This window comes from Brassica oleracea, chromosome C1 (genome assembly GCF_000695525.1).
Source record: "Brassica oleracea var. oleracea cultivar TO1000 chromosome C1, BOL, whole genome shotgun sequence".
NCBI classification, from domain to species: domain Eukaryota; kingdom Viridiplantae; phylum Streptophyta; class Magnoliopsida; order Brassicales; family Brassicaceae; genus Brassica; species Brassica oleracea.
This window is the reverse complement of record NC_027748.1, coordinates 2,274,003-2,282,456: the sequence shown is the minus strand read 5'-3', so window position 1 is coordinate 2,282,456 and position 8,454 is coordinate 2,274,003. Positions and strand designations below refer to the sequence as shown.

General features: G+C 31.2%; 1 long non-coding RNA gene across 1 annotated transcript; it reads left to right on the top strand.

Annotated features, from left to right (window-relative positions):
• Nucleotides 1-7,328: 7,328 nt before the first annotated feature.
• On the top strand, nt 7,329-8,412 carry LOC106298862. The gene is made up of 3 exons (XR_001261589.1): nt 7,329-7,642; nt 7,777-7,863; nt 8,186-8,412. It is a non-coding gene; the product is annotated as an uncharacterized LOC106298862 (long non-coding RNA).
• The last annotated feature ends 42 nt before the right edge of the window (nt 8,413-8,454 follow it).

The following is an 8,454-nucleotide window of genomic DNA, read 5'->3' as shown; positions in this document are numbered from 1 at the left end:
GGGGAGGGGTAAAACCATGTTTTAAACGTGCGTGCGGCCATGCTTTATGCAAATACATTGTTATCAGCAGCTGTAGTCTACAGTGTAAGCGGGCCGCTTTTATTTGGAAACATGTAAATAAATTGTTGTCAGCAGTTTGCAAATTAAGTTAAACCCATGTCAGAAAATATAAAATTTACAAAATTGATTATGTTTAGTCTTCCCGTTCTTTATGGTTTGTTACTTTCTGTAGCTCTATTAATTTATTTGTTCTTCTCTCGTGTCTATAGTCTATACGTGCAATTTATTTACCGTGGGTATGAATGAATAGTTTCACCAAAAAGTAACACTAGTACATTTTTTCTTTAGTAACGTACAACTTAATTAAGAAAAAAGCGTAACAGATTCCAACTTCCAAATCCAAGAGCATCTGAACCGGACGTTGATAAATCTGATATTGAGTTGGAATATGCATTAGAATAAGTTAACAGAAAACGCGTCGACTGCGGTAAATGGCGCTTACTAGATCTGAGGGCACATGTCCACCACTCCTCTTATGGCTATCGTACATGACTGCTCTTTCATACCGCTATTCTACTATATCCCTTTTTCTCCAAAAGAAACTAAATAAATAATCGTGTTAATCATCTAATTAGTTAATGATATTTATAATGAGTCATGCAAAATATTAACGACGTGGTATAGTGGCATGTGAGATTTAAGTTGCTAAAAATCCGAATTCGAAAACATTAATTCTATTACATTTTATCGTGTGACCACATAGATATGAACTCATTATTTACAATTTATTTGAATGCCTGAAAAAATTCTACCAGTGGTCTAAGTTCTTTCCGTAAATATATGATAACCTCATGTTAAAAATATATATAAATTTTGATCTTTAATTGGGATAGTAGATCCAAATGTCGCAAGAGCCGACTTACAACAAAACATAGCTTTTATACCATCTCCAATTCAACCCTATTTTTATCTCTATATTTTTTTCTAAAATAGAGAAACTCTATTATAGAGGTGAAAATGCTCCAATGTATGCCTCTATAATAAAGTTTCTTTATTTATAGGAAAAATTATAGTGATATATATTTTCACCTCTAAATATATTGGTAAAAAGTAAATTTCCTCTATATTTTCTTCTAAAATAGAATAACTCTGTTTTAGAGACATATTTTAGAACATTTTCACCTCTATAATAGAGATTTTTATTTTAAAGAAAATTTTTGAGGTGTACATTGGACATGCTCTTAGTTACTTGATTTTATATGATTTGGAGATTCGTTGTCAAGTGGTTGTGGTGTTCAAATCAAGGGTACGCAATGACTCTGAGACTCTTGATAATCTATTCTAACGTACCGTGTCCAATTCGCTTCATACTATTCTAATATTTTTCTCTATTTATTCTACTCTTTTTTAATACTGTATGTGCGTTCATCGGAACCATTTTCTCGGAATGTTCAATCAGTAAGGTATTAACCAAAATGTATATTTGGGTTAAAATTAATTTGATCAAGCTATTTGATGTCATGTCATACACAAACACCATTGGAAGTGGATTGTGTTGTTAATGTTATGTATGAGTCAGTATGACATAAGTCTCAATTGTTGAACAATGACATAAAAGTTATCGTATTGGTAAGCCATTCAAACTAATATACCATGTAGTAAGAAATGATTGTGGTTTTCAGTAAAAAAAAGGCTTTATCTTTAGGGAAAGGTAATGTTTTTATAAATCCTATCGGCTATTCGGTCGGTTACAAAAACACACGCACTTAGTTACATAATAGATTACCACAAAAGCTTACTATACTGCATGAACTATTGGGGTGAACTAGCAAAGTAATTTTCGGTAGCTCAGTTAATCAAAAGAGAAACTATAAGAACAATATTAGAAACTAATAGGAAAAATTAATTAGGAAATACATTTTGCTTCATAATATATTCACAAAACAAACAAATACCATAGATTTTCTATCTTATATTAAGTAAAGAGTCTAAGGCCATGTGCACTGGTAGTTTTTCACTGAGAAACTCAATAATAGAACAATTAAGAAAAAATACGAGAAATATGAGAAACGATCTTTTTTGAGATGATATTTAATTTAGAAAGGCTGTAATAACACATGAAAATAGAGAAACCAATTAAATTATTTTTAAGACTCGTATGGTTTCTTAGAATATTTCTAATGTACATTTATATTTTTTTTCTTTGAAAATAGAGAATTCTATTATAAATACTGTTTTTCTTGAGCGGGTCTTGTGGTCCAGCGGTAGTGGACGGACCTTAAATGCAAAAACATTTCGGGTTCGAACCTCCTGCTGCAGAAATTAAGTCACATTGTTCTGTTCACTACGGCTGCGGATACGTCCGTATGAAAACCCGGGAGAGGACATGTCGTGGGCTGCACCTCCCACCCATGGATTAGGTCTGTGTCTTTAATAGACCTGAATTTAACCATTTTCTCTACAAAAAAAAATACTGTTTTTCTTTAATGCATGTCTTATAATATAATTTTCTATTTTAAAAGAAAATATAGATAAATGTTACTATTATCTCCATATTACGCATGAAAATATTATTTTTATATCTTACTTAAAAAATCTACTATAGGAACAAATATAAACAAGAACAAACTTGTATATAATAGAATCCCCTAGACTATATTTGCGAAGTGATTTTGCCACATGTACTTTCTACAATCAATTTCACAAAACAAATATGACATGACTACTGAAATTGATGACATATCTTATAGCTTAATATGACATGGACAATTGCATTTAATGTTAATTTATATTTCTGGTAAACTTTTTAAAATATAGTAATAACTCATATATTACATTTAATGTCAATTTATATTTTTGGAAAGTTTTTTAGAATATGAGAATAACTCATAAATCATCATTAAAATAAATATATTCAAATGTGGCATTATAAATTTCGAAATATAATTTAATTATATATTGTTAAATTATACAATTTTATTACTAAAATTTTCAAAAATGTATACAATTTTTTTTAGAAAATTATAAAAATTTAATCGTGAAATCATTATTTTCTTATATATCTACAAATTTTGTAAATATTGTTTAATTTTAATTTCTGGTAATTATGCAACTTTTACAAATTTATTTAATATATTTAATTAAAATAAATAGATAGAAAATCTATCTAAGATTATAATTTCAAATATATACATGCATATTCTTAAATATAATTTTTATGTTTAATTAAATCAAATTTATATTAAAATATTGATATGAAAAAAAGAAATTTACAATATTAACAAAATTTTATTTTAAAAGATAATTTATATTTATTTGTTAATAAATATTTTAACTGCACATGGTGTAGGAAGAGCTATATAATTTACAGAGATAGAATGAACATGGTTTTACTGCTGAATGCTAATAATGCCCTAACAGAGGTCCGAAAGGGCGAGGTCTTGGTTTGTGGCCCTGCTTTTAAATTGGTTGCTACCCATCTCTTCATCTAAATGCTTTAAACAATTAAACACGTTTATACATTTTATTACAAAAAAATTAATGCGAAAGTGAAAGGTTACCAAAGTTCCAGAAAGATTTATACACGTGAAAAATCTAGCATATCGCGATCAATGGTGTCTATCCCTCCCAATTAGAAATGGTCGGACTAGTCCTAGTCCCCTAGTCCATATGAGTAGAAGCAATCACAGAAAAAATAAATCTTATTTTAAAAATCTATAAGAAAATTATCATTCAAGAATCAAGAAGGTAACCATAAACTATTATTCGTTCGATTTTAAACAAAATAAGGTATTCATATACAGTGAAACCTCTATAAATTAATAATGTTGGAACTACACCAAAACTATAAATTTTTTTTATTAATTTATAGAAATATTAATTTATCGATATACTAATTGAACCCAAAACTCGATTTGAAACTATAAAATTATATTATTTTATAGATATTTTTAGTATATATTAATTTATAGAATATTAATTTAAAGAGGTTATACTGTATTATATATATATCTTCGTATTTAGTAGAATAATCTTAGAGCATCATAAACTGAGAAAAAATAATGTTACACAAATAGAAATCTTTATATATAAAGTTGGGTTTACTCTCTCCTTAGAGAGATACCTCAGCATCCACCTAGATAAGTCGTGCGTCGCGGAACTGATACGTGTTGCCTCTCTGAAAACACAGCGTTTCATTAATTGGCAATCCCGGCGAATTGGGCTAAATTCGTTTGACGTCTAACCTGAAGTATTTTGGACCAAGGTTACACCGATGCTAAATTTTAATATCTTGTACGGTACTATATACCAAGCTCCACAACTTTGTAGTGTCTTTGCAGCTCGAGTTGTATGTTTCTTCACCCTTTCTATTTACGTTCATGTGTTGTTAAGAGGGCAGTGACTAGGTGAAAGTTGTCTGATTTTAGTTGCTGCTAAAGTATTTTTGTTTTCTTCTCTTTTCTCCTTTAGGGTCAATTAATTTGAATCATATTGACAAAGCTGATTTGATCAGTACCTGCAACCGAGTGGAGATTTATGTACTGCCTTCATCTTAGTACTGCGGAGTCAAACAAGTAACTGAAAAGGTGTTTGTCTTTCCAATACTTTATCTCATGAACCATACACAATTTTATATGGGCATATAAAATGATTATTTTGCATGCATGTTAAAAAGTGTCTTTTAAACTTGCAACAGATTCTCGAACAAAAAGACATCCATTCACGGGGGCGTTTGTGGCTCTTCTTTTTGTTTCCAAAGCTGGGTGGTGTAGCCATGTAGGTTGATCCACTTTCATCATTGCAGCCACATCCTCTGTGTGGCTACCAGAAGCAGGTAGTTTTTCACGGCTACTCCAGAAGTTCAGCGTACGCTATGCAACGTTTGCGATTTTTATGTCTTCTAAAGCAACCATTCTTTCTCAGGTTTGTTGGACCATTGAAAAGAACTTGGGAATTCCATGGAAACTCTGTTCACCTATTTTGCTGACGAACCTTTGGCAACTGCTTTGGTAAATTCCTGAAGTTTGTTCGTTCCTGGAGTGAACGTATATCTTCAAGCCACAATAGAAGCTACAGCTAGCAAACAGTTTTTTTTTTATAGCGAGCTCTCTGTTTTGTAGATAGCACAGGTTCATCGATCTCTCTGTTTTGTAGATAAGTACATTCTCATCGACCTACTCTAGCTAATGGCCAGGATGTGTTTTTTTAATCTGATCTTAGTTTCGTTTTGAAGCCTTTCATATGATTGTTGAATTCTTTTACATCTCCTCTCTAATAATTTTTTCACAGGACTTGAAGAATGCAGTCTCCATCGTCGACAAGATTCCATTCAAGTCCTGTGCTGCAAATCAGTGGTCCATGTTTACAAAATACAAACAGTGGTATTTGAAAAACAAGTAATCTTTCTCTATTTTTATATCTTCTAGAACTTTTACCTCTTTCAAGAAAAGATGCAACATTAATTTATTTCTACACTAGAGGAATCTGCGCTTCGCGCTGGATTTGGTAATTTGTTAGTAATATTTGTTGGAGGTTTTATCTTAGATCATAGGGTTGTCTTCATGTTTGTGTCTGGCATTTTCTACGTATGGCCAGCTTGAAGTTGTGGTATTTTTAAAGGTTCGTTTTCTAGATTGAGTGCCTATGAGTTTGTTTTTATTGAATGTAGTAGTGTTAGTGGGATGTGTTTTTTTATGTCGTCTAAAGAAACAATTATAAACTAACAGATCTCTAAGAGTATGTGGAGATTGCGTTTGTTGGTTCGTTGTAGGCTGGATTCGTAGTTATGTATTCAGTGTATAATAGTTTTGTTTTATTTATTGTAAAAGTGAAACACATCTCAAAGAGTATGATTGAACATATTGTGCTTAAATTACGAAAACAATTTTTGTCATTTATTTGTAATAATAGCATGTATTATCAATATGTTGCGCGGTGACATGTTATTGTTGCTCTTGTGGCTCTATTTTTTTTTGTGTGTAAATACTGAGCTGTCAAGAATTTCTGATCCAAGATCTCTGATTAGTTGAGAGCATGAGTTGATAAACATAAATGTTAACGGGTTTTCAAGATGTTGCAATCTAACCCATAGAATTGTGCCTATTCTTTTATACTTAAGATGGAAGGAACCTGGACGAAATAAGAACATACTCAGTTTCATGAGATTAGTCATAATTTGGTAGTATACGAGTTATTAGGAAAAAAGTATCATAATAAATTTATAATTCTCGGACTTTATTATATATAGAAATAAAATCAGTCACATAGTAGTATACGAGTTACTAAACATAAAATACAAAATAAATATGCAAAACATGTTATAAACACTTAAATGTATTGATCAGAAATATATAAATGATCTTTTGAAAATATGTCAAAATAAAGCTTGTCTTGGAATTTACACAACTAAATATTTTTTTTTAGATTTTAGAATAGTTAGTCTTTTAAGTAAAACATTAAAATATTACTGTGACATCATATTTTCATAATAAACAACTAAATTTTAAGAAACTATTAAAATATTAAAGAAAGTATTAGAAATATATCTATCTTCATCATCTTTATTGTTATTTGAGTATTTTTGGTTTCATAAAATATAAAAGTTAGCTAAACTAAACAAAAAAACATATAATTCTTATCTAGGCAACGACCTTAAACAAACATAAATATTTGAAATGAAATTTTATAACTATACATTTAAGTGTTTATTTATAATATAAGACAATAATTTTGCATTCCACTAATTTATACAATTCTTGAATAACATATTTAGCCTAACATAAACCATAACAAAATGTAATCATGTTGAGCCCAATCTATTTTATACAAATGACAATCATGATAACCACAATCTCATTTTATAGAACTAAAAATATAGCTAACCAACCAATTATATATTTATAATTATCACAAAAAATAACAACAAGAACACCACCTACACCTCATCCACCCGATATAATATCTTATACGCTGAAACCTATTAATGTAGATACAAACATCAAAATCAAACATAATTAATTTTAACCTATATAATCTCTCAACATCCTAACATTTTTAAAACTACTAAACATTATTATCTATATATATATATAAAATAGAGTTTCCTCTCTCCTGGTGAAGCCACCTAGGATTTCAGGTCACAAATTCGATTTTTGTGAGCGTGACACTTGTGCGGCTTCTCCAAAACGCAGAGCTTCATTTATTCTGAATGGATTATTTGGGCTTCTATAGTTTATAGTTGGGTTTCGTCTTTTTGTGTGGGCTTATAACTAAACAACCCAGCTGATTGTCTTTTACCTTTTCTTCACGAACGGCGAAACCAGGGTTCATCGTGTTATTCATCTGTTACTAGCTAAAGCTACAATGGTGTCCATTTGGGGATCCTTCAGAAACCTTCTTATTCGCGAGGTGAAAATTAGGGTTAGCCGTTATCTTCACAATGAACGAGCTTGAGCAACAATGGTGATCTAATCGAGTCAGACGCATCGTCGTTTCGTATTTGGTCTTTAACCCCCAGACGTTACGACTCTCTTCTTTCATCAGCTTTAAGAGATGTCTTAACTCCACCGACGCAATCAAGCACGACGTCTCATTCAATCATACTCATTCAACTCCAAGACCGTTTTCTGTACTTATAAAAAAGGTAAGCCTTGTACCCTTGAATATCATCCTTACATTTTGTGATTCTCCAGAAAACAAAGAAAGTCTCCAATTATATAGCTAAATCACATGTTCTTCTTGGTGATTTGATCTGGTCATTGCTATTCCATCGTCCAGGTGTTGATGCTCCAATTCTGGGAGGCCGGAAAAGCACAACGCGGTGACGAGTTAATGGGAGTTGATATGCTCCTCTTCGATGTGAAGGTTTGAACGTTTTTTATCTCATGCTCATAGTTTTATTTTTATTTTCCGGCAACCACCTTCATAAGAATTAAACTTTTATATATATTTAATCTTTATTGAACCTATTTTTGTTTTTTCATAACGTTTTTTTTATACAGATCACATTCCTTACAGTCAACCCTCATGCCAGCCACCGTGAACGTTCACTAGTTTTATTTTTATTTTTCCGGCAACCACCTTCACAAGAATTAAAATTTTATATAGATTTAATCTTCATTGAACCTATTGTTGTTTTTTCATAATGTTTTTTTTTGATAAAGATCTCTTTTCACATTCGTTACAGTCAACCCTCATGCCAGCCACCGTGAACGTTCACCGGCTAGCCAATTTCAAGGATCGTCTCCAGGCTGCGGATTTGATATCACTCGGTGCAACCAGAACTTCAGGCTTTCAGACTCACTTATGACAATACTGTTCAGTGATTCAACCAATCTAGATGTGCTAACCGAACCATATTCACCCATTCCTGTAAAACGTTTCAGGTTCCGTGATTAGCCAACACCAACACCTCTTCCATGTACAACTTCTTAAAGACTGTTTATGACAGACTTA